A 17,500-nucleotide genomic window follows, 5' to 3' on the forward strand; every position below is an offset into this window, starting at 1 on the left:
TAGAATTACAAAATTGCAAACTATAGAATTGCAAAATTGTAAATTATAGAATTACAAAATTGCAAAATATAGCATTGCAAAATTACAAAATATAGAATTACAAAATTGCAAAATATAGAATTACAAAATTGCAAAATATGCTAAACAATTATAGTAATAATAATACATTATTCAATAAACATTAACATTTTTTTAAAAATTCATAATTATTTATAATAAATTTATAAATGTTATTTGCTATTATTAAATTAAACAATAAAATAATAATTATAAATTAATCAATAAACTTATTAAAAGTTAAAAAGTGTTATAAATAAATATTAATAATATGTTGGAAAATATACAACATTGCAAAATTGCAAAAAATGCACAAATTTGAAAAATTGCAAAAAATACACTGCAAAATTGCCAAAAATACAAAAATTTGCAAAATTGCAAAAAAATAAATTTGCAAAATTGCAAAAAAATACACAAATTTGCAAAATTGCAAAATATCCAAAGCGTGTTCCTTACTCAGGGTTTGCAAAAGGTCTTTGGAGGGATTTATGGCCTCCATAAAAGAATATTATCTCCTTTTTCCTTCTCAAGGGCCTTATTTATTATTTAATAATATAAAATAACATAAAATTATATAAAATGTATATTTTTAATAATAATATAATAATAAATTGAATATATACAAGAAAATAATAAAATATATTATATATTATTATTATTTTAATAATAATAAAATAATATATATGTGTATATATTTAATAATAATATAATAATAATATGGATGTATTTAGTAAAAATAATAAAATATATGATAAAATAATAATATATAAATATTTAATAATAATAATAATATTAAAATAAAATAATACATATATATAATAAAATGTATATATTTAATAATAATATAATTATAATAATAAAATGTATATGTAATAAAATAATAAAAATATAATTATATAATAATAAAATTATTTAAAATTAAGAAAATAAAATAATATAGATAGATAGATAATAAAATGTATATAAAAATAATATAATATTGATAATAAAATATATTTAATAAAATAGTAAAATATATAATTATATAAAATAATAATATATATTTATTTAATAATAATAAATAAACTAAAATAATATATATAACAAAATGTATATATTTAATAATAATAATATAATAATAAAACATTTATATTAATAAAAATAATATATGATATTAATAATAATATAATTATTTAATAATAATAATAATTTTTTCCACACCTAATTTAATTAAATTCAATTAAATTTCAATATCCCAGGATGCATCTCTCTTTTTCGTCTTCATTTCCTTCGCTCTTGCGACAACGACAACAACAACAAGAGATTAATTCCTTATTTATTTATTAGTCCTTGATTGCAATCTGGACACTTTTGCAATTAATCAAGTTGAATTACAGGGATCCCGTAAATATATTATAGGGTTTCCTGAGATTAGGATCCATTGGTGGTCTCCCATCCAAGCGCCATCCGGGGATGGCCCTGCTTAGCATCCAAAATAATAAGGGATTCTGGTGACTCTTAGGGTTATTTAGGCCCTAAATCCTTCAGTGTCTCAAGTGCTTTTGGTATTTGGCCCGAGAGAACCCAAAGGTGGTCTCCCATCCAAAGACCATTATTATTATTTTACATTAAGGTAATTTTATCATTTCATTATTAACGTCTAGATTTCTGTAATGTGCTCTACATGGGGCTACCCTTGTGCTTGATTCGGAAACTGCAATTAGTGCAGAACATGGCGGCCAGAGTAGTGTCAGGAGCATCCAGGAGGGACCATATTACTCCGGTATTGAAGTCCCTCCACTGGCTGCCTGTTAGTTTCCAGGCCCAGTACAAGGTGTTGGTTATCACCTTTAAAGCCTTAAATGGCTTGGGTCCAAACTATCTCAGGGACCGCCTCCTCCCATATAATCCTTCCCGCACCCTCTAGTCCTCTGGGAGGAATTTGCTGCAGCCTCAACGAGGCTACCTCCCAGAGGGCTTTTTCTGTTGTCACCCCCAGATTATGGAATGACCTGCCGGACGAGATCCATCAATTGATATCTTTAGACAGCTTTAAAAAGGCTGTCAAGACGGATCTCTTCCGGCAGGCCTATCCTGGATAGATAACCCTGCCCTCAGGAACCCTCTTCTCATGAGAGTCCCCATTATTTGTTTTGTTTTGTTCTGTTTTGTTTTTGTCTTGTAATAATGTGTATGTGTTAATGTTGTTTAATTTGTTGGTTTTAATTATAATTGATTTAATAATTTTTTAAGGGGGGGAGGGAATTTTGATGTATAGTGTATAAATACTATACACTATAGTGTATAGCGGGATATAAATAAATTGTTGTTATTTTTATTATTATTAAGAAAGGAAAGACTAGGAAGGAGGAGGAAGAGGAAGAAAGAAGGGGAGGAAGTGGAGGAGGAGGCAGAGGAAGAAAGGGAAGAGGAGGAAGGAGGAGGAAGAGGAAAGAAGGGGAGGAAGTGGAGGAAGAGTATGAGGAAGAAAGGGAAGAGGAAAGAAAGAGGAGGAATAGGAAAGGGGAGGAAGTGGAGGAAGAAGAAGAAAGGGAAGAGGAGGAAGAGGAGGAAGAGGAAAGAAGGGGAGGAAGTGGAGGAGGAGCAAGAGGAAGAAAGGGAAGAGGAGGAAGAGGAAAGAAGGGGAGGAAGTGGAGGAGGAGCAAGAGGAAGAAAGGGAAGAGGAGGAAGAGGAAAGAAGGGGAGGAAGTGGAGGAGGAGGACAAAAGGGAAGAGGAGGAAGGAGGAGGAAGAGGAAAGAAGGGGAGGAAGTGGAGGAAGAGGAAGAGGAAGAACGACACGGTGCCGTGCCGTCTGTTAAACGCTGCGTGGCGCCTCCACTGTGCTAACGGCCCCCTCCTTCCTCTCAAACACAACGACCCAAATCCTCCATCTTTCTTTCGGTGTCGGAAACGTGGCGGCCATCCAAAATTCACGGTTTTCGGCACCTGCGCGATTTTTGCAATTTTTGCTATATGCACAATTTTTTTGCTATGCGTCCAAACATTATTATTATTATTATTATTATTTGCAAACCATTCATGCACAAAAAATTATTATTATTATTATTATTATTATTATTATTATTATTATTATGATTTGCAACCCGTGCATGCACAAAAAATTAAAAATTATTATTATTATTATTATTATTATTATTTGCAACCCATGCATGCACAAAAATTAAAAGTTATTTTTTTTGTGCATGCATGGGTTGCATATATATATATATATATACACACACACACACACACACACACACACATACACACACATATATCTCCAAGCTCTTGACCAGCAGATGCCAGGGATGGAGGCTTGGGAGGCAAGTGCCCAGAATCTCAATGAGTTTGTCTTTTGCAGCCAGGAAAATATCGATCTCCTTTGCAAAAGCCTTGAATAATGCAAAGCCTTCGGGACCCTTAAGGAACAAATACCCGTTTGCATTAAAGGAGGCTGCAATTAATTCCTAATCGATTGCATGCAAAATTCAGCAGCAAAAAAATAAATAAATGGGGAACATTGACCCTTTTATTTATCCCTAAAAAAAAGATTTAATATAAAATTAACCCTCTATATCCCATTATTTGCAAATTGCTGCTTTGCAATATATATATATATATATATATATGCAAAAAACCCTAGTGAAACCCAAAATGACAGGAATAATAAACATTATAATATGTAAGATAATAAATATTATAATATATAATATAGTAAATATTATATAATAATATAAATAATTTATAAATATAGTGTAATAATTATTATGATATATATAATATATGTGGGGGGATTTTGCAAAGAGAATACCAAAGGATAACAACAATTATAATAGCAATATTTGCAAGAATGGAAGCGACTTAGGCAAGGCCACAAAACAGCAAAAAATGCATGCCACTGTCTCAACCCAGAAAAGAGCAAGCAAGTCCATGTGGGGGGATTTTGCAAAGAGAATACCAAAGGATAACAACAATAATAATAGCAATATTTGCAAGAATGGAAGTGACTAGGCAAGGCCACAAAACAGCAAAAAACGCATGCCACTGTCTCAAACCACTTTCTTTCTCTCCCTTCCTCCCTCCCTCTCACTCCCACCCTCCCACCCTCTCTCTCTCTCTCTCCCTCCCTCCCTCTCTCTCCTCTCCCTCCCTCCCTCCCTCCCACCCTTTCTCTCTCTCTCTCCTCCCCTCCCTCTCTCTCCTCTCTCTCCCACCCTTTCTCTCTCTCTCTCTCTCCCCTCCCCTCCCTCCCTCCCTCTCCTCTCCCTCCCACCCTCTCTCTCTCTCCTCCCCTCCCCTCCCCCTCTCTCTCCTCTCCCTCCCACCCTCTCTCTCCTCTCCCTCCCACCCTCTCTCTCCTCTCCCTCCCACCCTCTCTCTCTCTCTCTCTGCCTCCTCCTCCTTCCCCCTCGCCCCTCCATTTATAGGAGGGAGTAGGGAGGGCGGAGCCAGGAGGAAGGTGAGCAGAGCCAGGAGGGAGGTGGGCGGCGCCCATTGGAAGGCCCGCTGCGGCCGCCGGAGCCCCGTTTCAGGGCTCCGGCGGCCGCAGCGGGCCTCCCAGAGGCCCGGTGCGGTTCCTGGAGCCCTGTTTCAGGGCTCCGGAGGCTGCAGCGGGCCTCCTAATGGGCGCCGCCATTTTGCCCTTCAAAATGGCGGCCAGAGCGGCCGAAATCGGCGGCGATTTCGGCAGCAGGAGGGACTGAGGGCTGGCGGAAAGGCGCCCGCGGGCCGCATCCGGCCCATGGGCCGGAGGTTGCCCACCCCTGTGTGTGTGTGTGTATATATATATATATATATATAATTAAAACCAATTACAAACATATCATAAAATAGATAAAAACCAATAACACAATGTACAATATACAGATATAAAAACAATCATTGAATAGGGTGAGGCAGAGAGTCGATGGGATCAAGTACATAACTTCATTTTCCAGGGGGGAAGGCTTTACAGAAGGTTTTTAGCCTCTTTTTGAATGTTTCTAGGGGGGTTGTCAGACGGAGCTCCTCGGGTAGACTGTTCCAGATTTGTGGGGCCGCTACTGAGAAGGCCCTCTGGGATGTAGTAGCATACTTAGATGATGGAATTTCTAGCAAGGTCTTCCCGGTTGTTCTGAGTGTGCGGGACTCACATATGGGGAGATGCGGTCCCTCATAACCAACACCTGGTATTGCGCTAAGAAGCGAATGGGCAGCCAGTGGAGATCTTTCAGAATAGGTGTTCTATGGGCAAACCTGGATGCTCCAGTGACCAGTCTGGCTGCCATATTTTGTACTAACTGAAGCTTCCAGACTTGGTACAAGGGTAGCCCCATGTAGAGCGCATTACAGAAATCTAAGCGAGATGTTACCAGAGCGTGTACCACTGTTTCAAGGTCTCTTTGGCCCAGGTAGGGTCGCAGTTGGCGTATCAACTGAAGCTGATAGAAAGCACTTCTGACCGTCGCATCTAATTGAGATGTCAACTGCAGGGACAAAGCCAGAAGTACTCCTAAACTGCGATCTTCGTCCTTATGGGGAAGGTGGACAAATTTCCTTCCCTGGGCCTGAGGAACCTATCATGAGTACTTCCGTTTTCTCTGGATTCAGTCTGAGTTTGTTTTCCCTCATCCAGCCCATTACCGACTCCAGGCAGGCATTCAGAGGAGAGACTCCATCCTTAGTCACTGCATCAGTCGGAGACACAGAGAAACATATTTGAGTGTCATCAGCGTACTGATAACACCGCGCCCCGTGTCTCCAGATGATCTCTCCCAGCGGTTTCATGTAAATGGTAAACAAAGTGGGGGACACCAGATGTAAGTTCCGTCTTAGAGGAGCAAATGTCCCCCAACTGCACCATCTGGAATCTACCTGAGAAGTAGGAACGGAACCACTGGAGTGCAGTGCCCCCGATGCCCAACTCCCTCAGGTGTTCCAGAAGGATACCATGGTCAATGGTATCGAAAGCCACTGAGATGTCCAAGAGCACCAACAAGGTCACACTTCCCCGGTCGATGCCCAGACGGAGATCGTCGACATGGCAGACTCAACTCCATATCCCGCTCTAAAGCTGTTTTAAAACGGGTCCAGATAATCGGTTTCACTCAAGACTGCTTGGAGTTGGAAGGCAATAAATATTATATAAAATATTATATAATAAGTACTATATTATAATAAATATATAGAACACAATAAATATTATAATAAATATTATACACTCGTCCCCCGGGATACGAACGCGCCGCGTTACGAATTTTTCGGGTTACGAAAAAAAAAATCATTAATTAATTATTTCCGGGTTACGAAGGTTTCCCCGGCTTGCGAAAAAAGTTTTGGTGCTTTTCGGCGCTATTTCGCACCAAAACGCGGCTTTTCCCCATTAGCGCCTATGGGGATTCGGCTAACGAAAGACTTCCGGGTTACGAAAATGGCGCCGGAACGAATTAATTTCGTAACCCGGGGGACGAGTGTATATAATATATAATAAATATTATAATAAATATTACATATAATATAATAAATATTATAATATATAAAATATTATATAACAATATAATAAATATTATATAAATATATTTTCTATTATTTATTATTTGATAAACATATTTATAAAATATAAATAAAAATAATATAATAAAATAATAAAATCCAATAAAATTAATAAATAATAGAAATTTAAAAATTAGATGATGGTAATAATAATAATAATAATAATAATAATAATATAGGGAGACAATAATAGTAAAATATTTTTTCTATTTTCTATCATTTATTATTTATATTATAATTATATTATTAGTTTGGCTTGGAAAAGGCAAAGGAACCCTGGAAGCATGTCGACTTTGACTCGGCCGCGAGTTTGAGCTAAATTGATTTTTTATGGCTGCTCTGGCGCGGCATTAAACGAATGCGTCAGCGTCTGGCGTGGCGCTTAAAGGCCTTTAAGGAAGATGTGATTTTGTGGCCATTTTATTCCTAAACGTAAAAATCGCGACACGCGTTTATCTTCGACATGAATGTTAAACAGCGAGGAAAACAAACAAATAAATAGATAACAATGAACAAATAATTAAAAGAATGAATAGAAATAAAATAATAAACAAATAAATAAGAAAAAAAAGAACAAATAATTAAACAATAAATAAATAATAAAAACCAAAGAACAAACAAACAAATAAATAAATAATAAGAAAACAAACAAACAAACAAATAAATAAAATAAATAAAGAACAAATAATTAAATAATAAATAAATAATAAAAAACAAAGAATAAATAGTTAAATAATAAAAAAATAATTAAAAAATTAAAGAAACAAAATAATAATAAACAGATAAATAAAAGGATGAATAAAAATTAATTCAATTTAATAAATAAAATAACGAATAAATAAATAAATAATAAAATGATAAATGAATGAATGAGCGTATTATAATATTTAATATTAATATATACATTTATTTATATAATATATGTAATATATATAATTGTTAGTTTTTTATTTATATTTTATGAACAAATTTATATTTAATATCAATACATTTATTTACATTATTGTATTTTAATATTTTTATTTTATTTTTGGTTTATGAATAAATATAATATAATATTTATATCATTGTATTTTATTATTTTTTATTTTATTTTCACTTATATTTATAAATAAATTTATATTTTATATTAATAAATTACCTTTATTTATATTATTATTTACTATATTTTTATTTCATTTTTATTTACATTATTATTATTATTATTATTATTATATTAAAACAGCTACAGAATGCTTTTCTTGTGCGCCTGGTTCTCGCATTTAGCGTGACGACGATAATGATAATGATCATGTATTTTTAAGGCTCCCAACGAGGACCTGAACCATCATCCTTTTGACACATTGCTTTGTATCGGAGGCGGACGATGCTGTGAAAGCTGCGAACGACGCGAATGATGCAACGGATGGACAGACGGCGCTTAGAGATAATTGGAATTGATTTTGGTTGTTTTCTAATCCCTTCTAAGGAATTGTCCTGAGTCTCCCAGTGGTCATTTGGTTTCCCTTGACAGGAAAAAGAAAGGAAGGAAGGAAGGAAGGAAGGAAGGAAGGAAGGAAGGAAGGAGAGTGAAATGATGGAGGGAATGAGGCAGGGCTCCCTTGGGAAGGATGGAAAGAAAGAAAGAGAGAGAGACAGAGGGAGGGAATTGAGAAAAAAGAAAGGAGAGAAGGAAGGAAGGAAAGAACGAAAGACAGAATGAAAGAAGGAAGGAAGAGAGAGAGAGAAAAGAGAAGGAAGGAAAGAACGAAAGGAAGGAAAGAAAGGGAGAAAGACAGAATGAAAGAAGGAAGGAAAGAGAGAAATGAGAGAAGGAAAGAAGGAAGGAAGAGAGAAAGGAGAGAAGGAAGGAAGGAGAAAGAAAGTGAGAGAGAAATGAGAGAAGGAAGGAAGGAAGGGAAGAAAGAAAGAAAGGAGAGAAGGGAGAAACGAAAGAAGGAGAGAGAGAGAGAAATAAAGGAAGGAAGGAAGGAAAGAAGGAGAGAATGAAGGAAAAAAGAAGGAAATAGAGAGAGAAATGAGAGAAGAAAGGAGGGAAAGGAAGAGAGAGAGAAAGGAGTGAAAGAAAGAAATAAAGAGGAAGGAGAGAAGGAAAGAAAGAAATAAAGAGAAAGGAAAGAAGGAATGAAGGAAAGAAAGAGCGAGAGAGAGAAAGAAAGAAAGGAAGGAAGGAGAGAACGAATGAAGGAAAGAAAGAGAGAGAGAAATGAGAGAAAAAAAGAAGACAGAGATAGAAAAAAGGAGGAAAGAGAAAGAGAGAACGAGAGAAACTAGGGAAGGAAGGAAGGAAGGAAGGAAGGAAAGAGGTTGAGATCTGGTGGGAATCGGTGCCTTTAAGGCTGAAGGATACTGGATTTGGGTCCTAAATAACCTTAAACGCACCAATCCCCATCCGATCCTGATTGCTAAGCAGGGTCTGCCTCGGACGGCCCTTGGATGGGAGACCACCAACAGCGCCTGGGATTCAATGGCGGTCTCCCATCCAAGGGCCGTCTGAGGCAGACCCTGCATAGCATCCGAGATCGGATGGGAATCCGGTGCATTTTGGGGTTATTTAGGGCCCTGAATTCTTCACATCCAACATTTCGGTCTGCGTTCAGGTGGACATCGGTCACTTCTGATGGTCATTGATCACTTCTGATGGTCATTGGGTACTTCTGATGGACATTGGGTACCCCTGATAGTTATTGGTCACTTCTGATGGACATTGGGTACCCCTGATACTTATTGGTCACTTCTGATGGACATTAGACACTTTCTTTTTCTGATGGGCACTGGTCACTTGCGATGGACACTTGCCACTTCTGATGGTTATTGGTCATTTCTGATGGTCATTGCTATCTTCTGATGGACATCAGACACTTCTGATGGATGCTGGTCACTTCTGATGGACACTGGACACTTTTCGCATGGACATTGGTCACTTCTGATGGACACTGGACACTTTTCGCATGGACATTGGTCATTTCTGATGAACACTTTTCGCATGGACATTGGTCACTTCTGATGGACACTGGACACTTTTCGCATGGACATTGGTCACTTCTGATGGACACTGGACACTTTTCTCTTGGACATTGGTCACTTCTGATAGACTCTGGACACTTTTCGCATGGACATTGGTCACTTCTGATGTACATTGGACACTTTTCACACGGACATAGGTCACTTCTGATGGACATTGGGCATTTCTCATGGTTATGGATCACTTCTCGACATTGGGTACTTCGGAAAGTTATTGAACACTTCCGATGGCCATTGGTCAGTTCTGATCCTGCCCATGCATGGAAATGGGTTATCAATCAAGCCAATATCTGATCTATTGATCCCCTATTTCCTTATATCTTTAACCTTTCCAAAAATGGTGGCGATTCATTCATCGTTGTATGATCCGGATATCATTATCATCGCAATTAATATTAATAAAGCCTCCGGACATAATTGATTGGTTCCCTCGTGGAGAAGCAAAACCGGGCTTAAATTAACAATACCATTAATTATCCCCTTTGAGGATGATACGGACTTCCTTCGTTAAATCTGTGGTCCAAGGAAGTGTCTTTGCCAAAAACAGAGCCGTTGATGTGAATAGTCGGTTTCCCATCCAAGGGACATCCAGGAACGACCCGGCTTAGCAGTCGAGATCGGACTGAATTTTGTTGGGTTTTAGGTTATTTAGGCCCTGCGTTGTTCAATATGTGACTATATGACAATTCTGAGTCTAGTGTACAATGTATTCCTGCATGGCAGAAAGGGATGAACTATATGGCCCTTAGTAGTCCCTTCCGACTCTCGGAACCTATGTATTCCTGCATGGCAGAAGGAGGGTTGGACTATATGGCCCGTAGTACTCCCTTATGACTCTATGATCCTATGTATTCCTGCATGGCAGAAGGAGGGTTGGACTATATGGCCCTTGGTAGTCCATTCTGACTCTAGGGTCCTATGTATTCCTGCATGGTAGAAGGAGGCTTGGACTCTTTGGCCCTTAGTAGTCCTTTCTGACTCTATGACCCTATGTATTCCTGCATGGCAGAAGGAGGGTTGGACTATATGGCCCATAGTAGACCCTTCTGACACTATGATCCTATTTCTTCCTGCACGGCAGAAGGAGGGTTGGACTATATAGCCCTTAGTAGTCTCTTCTGACTCTAGGGTCCTATGTATTACTGCACGGCAGAAGGAGGGTTGGACTCTACGGCCCTTAGTAGTCCCTTCTGACTCTAGGGTTCTATGTATTCCTGCATGGCCGAAGAGGCCTGGACTAAATGGCCCTTAGTAGTCTCTTCTGACTCTAGGGTCCTATGTATTCCTGCTTGGCAGAAGGAGGGTTGGACTATATGGCCCTTTGTAGTCTCTTCTGACTCTAGGGTTTTATGTATTCCTGCTTGGCAGAAGAGGCTTGTACTCTCTGGTCCTTAGTAGTGCCTTCTGGCTTTGGGATCCGACGTATTCCTGTATGGATGAAGGAGGGTTGGACTCTAAGGCCCTTAGTAGTCGCTTCCAACTCTAGCATCCTATGTATTCCTGCATGTTAGAAGAGGGCTGGACTATATGCCCCTTTGTAGTCCCTTCCGACTCTAGGATCCGAAGTATTGCGGCATGGTAGAAGGAGGGCTGGACTATATGGCCCTAAGTATTCCCTTCTGACTCTAGGATCCTATGTATTCAAGCATGGCAGAAGGAGGGTTGGACTATATGGCCCTTAGTAGTCCGTTTTGACTCTAGGATCCTATGTATTCCTGCATTGCAGAAGGAGGGTTGGACTGTATGGCCCTTAGTAGTCACTTCTGACAATAAGGTTCCTATGTATTCCTACATGGCAGAAGGATGGGTGGTCTATATGGCCCTTAGTAGTCCCTTCCGACTCTAGGATCCTATGTATTCCTGCATGGCAGAAAGAGGGTTGGACTATATGGCCCTTAGTAGTCCCTTTTGACTCTAGGATCATATGTATTCCTGGATTTCAGAAGGTGGGTTGGACTATATGGCCCTCAGTATTCCTGATTCTAGGATGCTATGTATTCCTGCATGGCAGAAGAGGTTTGGGCTCTATGACCCTTAATAGTCCTTTCTAACTCTAGGATCCTATGTATTCCTGCATGGCAGAAGGATCCTATGTATTCTTCCATGGCAGAAGCATCCTATGTATTCCTGCATGGCGAAAGGATCCTACGTATTCCTGCGTGGCAGATAGAGGGTTGGACTCTGTGGCCGTTAGTAGTCCCTTCTTACTCTGGGATCCTATGTATTCCTGCATGACAGATGAAGGGTTCGACTATATGGCCCTTAGTTGTCCCTTCCGAGTCTAGGATCCTGTTTATTCCTGTATGGGAGAAGGAGGGTTGGACTCTATGGCCCTTAGCAGACCCTTCTGAGTCTTGCATCCTATATATTCCTGCATGGCAGAAGGAGGGTTGGACAATATGGCCCTTTGTAGTCCCTTTTTACTCTAAGGTCCTATGTATTCCTGCATGACAGAAGGAGGGTTGGACTATATGGCCCTTAGTAGTCCCTTCTGACTCTAGGATCCTATGTATTCCTGAATGGCAGAAGGAGGGATGGACTCTATGGCCCTTAGTAGTCCCTTCTGACTCTAGGATCCTATGTATTCCTGCATGGCAGAAGGAGGGATGGACTCTAGGGCCCTTAGTAGTCCCATCTGACTCTAGGATCCTGTGTATTCCTGCATGGCAGAAAGTGGGTTGGACTATATGGCCCTTAGTAGCCCCTTCTGACTCTAGGATCCTATGTATTCCTGCATGGCAGAAGAGGGTTGGACCATAGGACCCTTAGTAGTCCCTTCTGACTCTAGTGTTCTATGTATTCCTGCATGGCAGAAGGAGGGTTGGATTCGATGGCCCTTAATAGCCTCTTCAGACTCTAGGATCCTATGTATTTCTCCATGGCAGAAGAAGGTTGGACTCTATGGCCCTTCATGGTCCCTTGCGAGTCTAGCATCCTAGGTATTCCTGCATAGAAGTAGGAGGGTTAGAGTATATGGCCCTTAGTAGTCCCTTCTGACTCTAGGATCCTTTGTAATCCTGCATGGCAGAAGGAGGGTTGGACTATATGGCCCTTAGTAGTCAGTTCTTACTCCAAGGTCCTATGTATTCTTGCATGGCAGAAAAAGGGTTGGACTATGTGGCCCTTAGTAGTCCCTTCTAACTCTGGGATCCTATGTATTCCTGCATGGCAGAAAGAGGGTTGGACTATAGGGTCCTTAGTAGTCCCTTCTGACTCTAGTGTTCTATGTATTCCTGCATGGCAGAAGGAGGGTTGGAGTATAAGGCCCTTAGGAGTCCCTTCTGACTCTGGGATCCTATGTATTCCTGCACGGTAGAAAAAGTGTTGGACTATATGGCCCTTAGTAGTCCCTTCTGGGTCTGGGATCCTATTTATTACCGCACGGCAGAAGGAGGTTTGGACTATTTGGCCCTTAGTAGCCCTTTCCGAGTCTGGGATCCTCTGTATTCCTGCATGGCAGAAGGAGGGTTGGACTATATGGCCCTTATTAGTCCTTTCCAAGTCTAGAATCCTATGTATTCCTGCATTGCAGAAAGAGGGTTGAACTATATGACCCTTAGTAGGCCCTCCTTACTCTAAGCTCCTAAGTATTACAGCATGGGAGAAGGAGGGTTGAACTATATGGCCCTTAGTAGTCCGTTTGGACTCTGGGATCTTATGTATTACTGCACGGCAGAAGGAGGGTTGGAATCTATGGCCCTTAGTATTCGCTTCCGACTCTGGGTTCCTATGTACTACTGCACTGCAGAAGGAGGGTTGGACTGTATGGCCCTTAGTAGTCCCTTCTAACTCTGGGATCCTATGTATTCCTGCATGGCAGAAAGAGGGTTGGACTATAGGGCCCTTAGTAGTCCCTTCTGACTCTAGTGTTCTATGTATTCCTGCATGGCAGAAGGAGGGTTGGAGTATAAGGCCCTTAGGAGTCCCTTCTGACTCTGGGATCCTATGTATTCCTGCACGGCAGAAGAAGGGTTGGACTATATGGCCCTTAGCAGTCCCTTCTGGGTCTTGGATCCTATGTATTACTCCACGGAAGAAGGAGGTTTGGACTATTTGGCCCTTTGTAGCCCTTTCCGAGACTGGGATCCTATGTATTCCTGCACGGCAGAAGGAGGGTTGGAATCTATGGTCCTGAGTTGCACCTTCTGACTCTAGGATACTATGTATTCCTGCATGGCAGAAGGAGGGATGGACTATATGGCCCTGAGTAGTCCCTTGTGCCTCTACTATCCTATGAATTCCTGCATGGCAGACGGAGGGTTGGACTATATGGCCCTTAGTTGCACTTCTGACTCAAGGGTCCTTTGTTTTCCTGCTTGGCAGAAGAGGGTTGGGCTCTATGGCCCTTAGTAGTCCCTTCTGACTCTGGTATCCTATGTATTCCTGCATGGCAGAAAGAGGGTTGGACTATATGGCCCTTAGTAGTCCCTTTTGAATCTGGGATCCTATGTATTCCTGCACGGCAGAAGGAAGGTTGGACTCTAGGGGCCTTCGTAGTCCCTTCTGACTCTAGGGTCCTATGTATTCCTGTATGGCAGAAGGAAGGATGGACTATATGGCCCATAGTAGTCCCTTCTGAATCTGCGATCCTATGTATTCCAGGATGGCAGAAAGAGGGTTGGCCTATATGGCCCTTAGTAGTCCCTTTTGAATCTGGGATCCTATGTATTCCTGCACGGCAGAAGGAAGGTTGGACTCTAGGGGCCTTCGTAGTCCCTTCTGACTCTAGGGTCCTATGTATTCCTGTATGGCAGAAGGAAGGATGGACTATATGGCCCATAGTAGTCCCTTCTGAATCTGGGATCCTATGTATTCCAGGATGGCAGAAAGAGGGTTGGCCTCTATGGCCGTTAGTAGTCCCTTCTGACTCTGGGATCCTATGTATTCCTGCACGGGAGAAGGTGGGTTGGTCTATATGGCCCTTAGGAGTGCCTTCTGACTCTGGGGTCCTATGTATTCCAACATGGCAGATGGAGGGTTGGACTCTATGGCCCTTAGTTGTCCCTTCTGACTCTGCGATCTTATGTATTCCTGCACGGCAGAAGGAAGGTTGGACTGTATGGCCTTTAGGAGTCCCTTCTGATTCTGGGATCCTATGTATTCCTGCAGGCCACATGGAGGGTTGGACTCTTTGGCCCTTAGTAGTCCCTTCCGACTCTAGGGTCCTATGTATTACAGTATGTCAGAAGAAGGGATGGACTATATGGCCTATAGTAGTCCCTTCTGACTCTGGGATCCTATGTATTCCTCCATGACAGAAGGAGGGTTGGACTATATGTCCCTTAGTAGTCCCTTCTGACTTTGGTATCCTATGTATACCTGCATGGAAGATGGAGGGTTGGACTCGATCGCCCTAGTGTTCTATGTATTCCTGCATGGCAGAAGAAGGTTGGACTCTATGGCCCTTAATGGTCCCTTGCGAGTCTAGCATCCTAGGTATTCCTGCATAGAAGAAGGAGGGTTAGACTGTATGGCCCTTAGTATTCCCTTCCAAGTCTAGGATCCTATGTATTCCTGCATGGCAGGAGAAGGGTTGAAATATATGGCCCTTTGCTGTCCCTTCTGACTCTAGGATCTTATGTATTTCTGCATGGCAGGAGGATCCTATGTATTCCTCCATGGCACAAGGATCCTATGTATTCCTGCATGGCAAACAGATCCTATGTATTCCTGCCTGGCAAGAGGATCCTATGTATTCCTTCATGGCAGAAGGACGGTTGGACTCGATGGCACTTAGTATTCCCTTTTGACTCTTGTTACCCATGTAGCTCCATATAAATTTTGGTATAAATGATAGCCCTTAATGACCCCTAGATGAACTCTAATAGCTTGTCCACCTTTGCCAGCAAGGCATGAGGACATGTACACACACCCCTGAGGGGCACCCACATTATCATATCTAGGGAGTCGCATAAGAGGATTATCATAGGACCAGTAAGAGCAAATGTTTGCCTTTCTTGAGGCTCTTGCCCCCTCCCAGGGTCTGTTGTCCGAGCAGCTTAAGACCACTAATACAATCAGACAGGGACATCCAGGTGAAAAGAAAGTAATTAAACACCTTTGTTGTCACCATCAAGCACCTTTGCCAGAAGCAAGATTTTGCCTATAAATACTCCCAGATTTGCCTGTTCACCTGGTCAGTCTGGATTTCAGGGGGAAGCTATGTCCCTTTGAATCCTGACCTGACTCCTGGCTCCTGACTCCTGGCCAGTCATTCCATGGCTGAGCCTCATGCCATCCTCATCATATTCCATTTGGATTCCTGGAGGGAGTCTACATTCTGGTACGTATCACCCCAGTGATGCCTAAAACCCTATTCCATGCTAACCTATGCTTTTCCTGAGCCTTGTATGTGTGTGTGTATGCTAGTGAATCGTATGTGTTTTTCCCCTTATAAATAAATTGGTTATTAATTCTAGAAGTCTGTCTCAGCTCCATTTATTGGAATCCCCTGATCTACTCCGTATACATAACGGGAGACGATTCTGCAAGGGCCGTCGTAGCAGGCCCTCCTCTTGCAATATTTGAGCTAATAACAATAATAATAAAATTCCCCTAAACGGACCCTTGGCTACAATTGGTGAAGAAAGCTTGGGCATAGAACTCTCCCCCGAAATCTGGACTTTCCAAACTGATCACTTGGGCTGTCTAGATCTCGGAACATAGAGAGAACAGGGATTCCAAAGAAGCCGCTGCAGACAGGAATAAATAGGGAGGTGTGTGTGTGTGTTCTTGTGCACTTGGCCATAAGGGCAAAAGGGCTATCTTGGGTTGGCTGATCCCATTTCTGGCTTTGACTGGATGTTCTGCTCATTGGCTCTGGTATGCCATCCAGTGGTGGACTCCAGTCACCCCTGGGTGTGATTGTCGGAGTAGGCTCCCGACGCCCTATTTTTGTTTTCTCTATCCGTGGGTTGGGAGAAGTTACTAGGGACACCCTGGCCAGGCATCCTGAAAACTTTCCCACTCCAGAACCTAAGCTTACAGTCAAAAGTTAGTGCAAGGAACCACTACAGCCAAATCCAGGCATTTGGGCTGCAGTGCAAAAAGGAGTCCCAAGCCAAACCTCCAGGTTGAGGCATTCCTCACATGGAAGAGCCTGTTTTAAAATGGTGAGCCAAGGAACCCTTAAGGTCTAGGCATGTTTGGTTTGAAGCCAGTGGGTCTTAACTCCTAGCTTCCCCCAGGTGTGTACCTCTTAAAGGTCACAGCCCATCCAGCTAAGTGGTTTTAAAACCCAGAGCTTTCTTTACCAGTGTGCCTTTTAAGGGACACCCCATCTGGCTGCATTGGTTTTAATCCCAGCCTGTCACCACTAAAGAAGCTAGAGAATTTTGGGTTGGGAACAGACAGATCCTATGAATTCCTGCATAGAAGATGGAGGGTTGGACTCTATGGCCCTTAGTAGTCCCTTCTGACTCTAGGATCCTATGTATTCCTGCATGGCAGAAGGAAGGACTGACTATATGGCCCTTAGTAGTCCCTTCCTACTCTGGGATCCTCTGTACTCCTGCATGGCAGAAGAAGGTTGGACTATATGGCCCTTAGTGGTCCCTTCTGACTCTAGGATCTCCTTCCCTACTGTCATTCCCTTCTCCTTTTGACTATCCATTAAGACCATAAGCCCTTCCTTCATTCTATCTGTCTCGGTCCAGGCCTCGGATGTAGAGAAGAACTGCTGGACCTGATCCCCTTCCCCACCACCTCTCCCTTCTCCTTTTGTGTCGTGTCTTTTTAGATTGTAAGCCTGTGGGCAGGGAACTGTCTAACTAAAAGTTTCTATGTACAGCGCTGTGTAAATTGACAGTGCTTTATAAATAAAGGTTAATAATAATAATAATAATGATAATAGTCCCTTTTGACTCTAGTGTTTTATGTATTCCTGCATGGCAGAAGGAGGGTTGGAC

The sequence above is a fragment of the Sceloporus occidentalis genome, unplaced genomic scaffold (genome assembly GCF_023333645.1).
Source record: "Sceloporus occidentalis isolate IW3139 unplaced genomic scaffold, rSceOcc1.0.p SCAF_41, whole genome shotgun sequence".
Classification (NCBI taxonomy): Eukaryota; Metazoa; Chordata; class Lepidosauria; order Squamata; family Phrynosomatidae; genus Sceloporus; species Sceloporus occidentalis.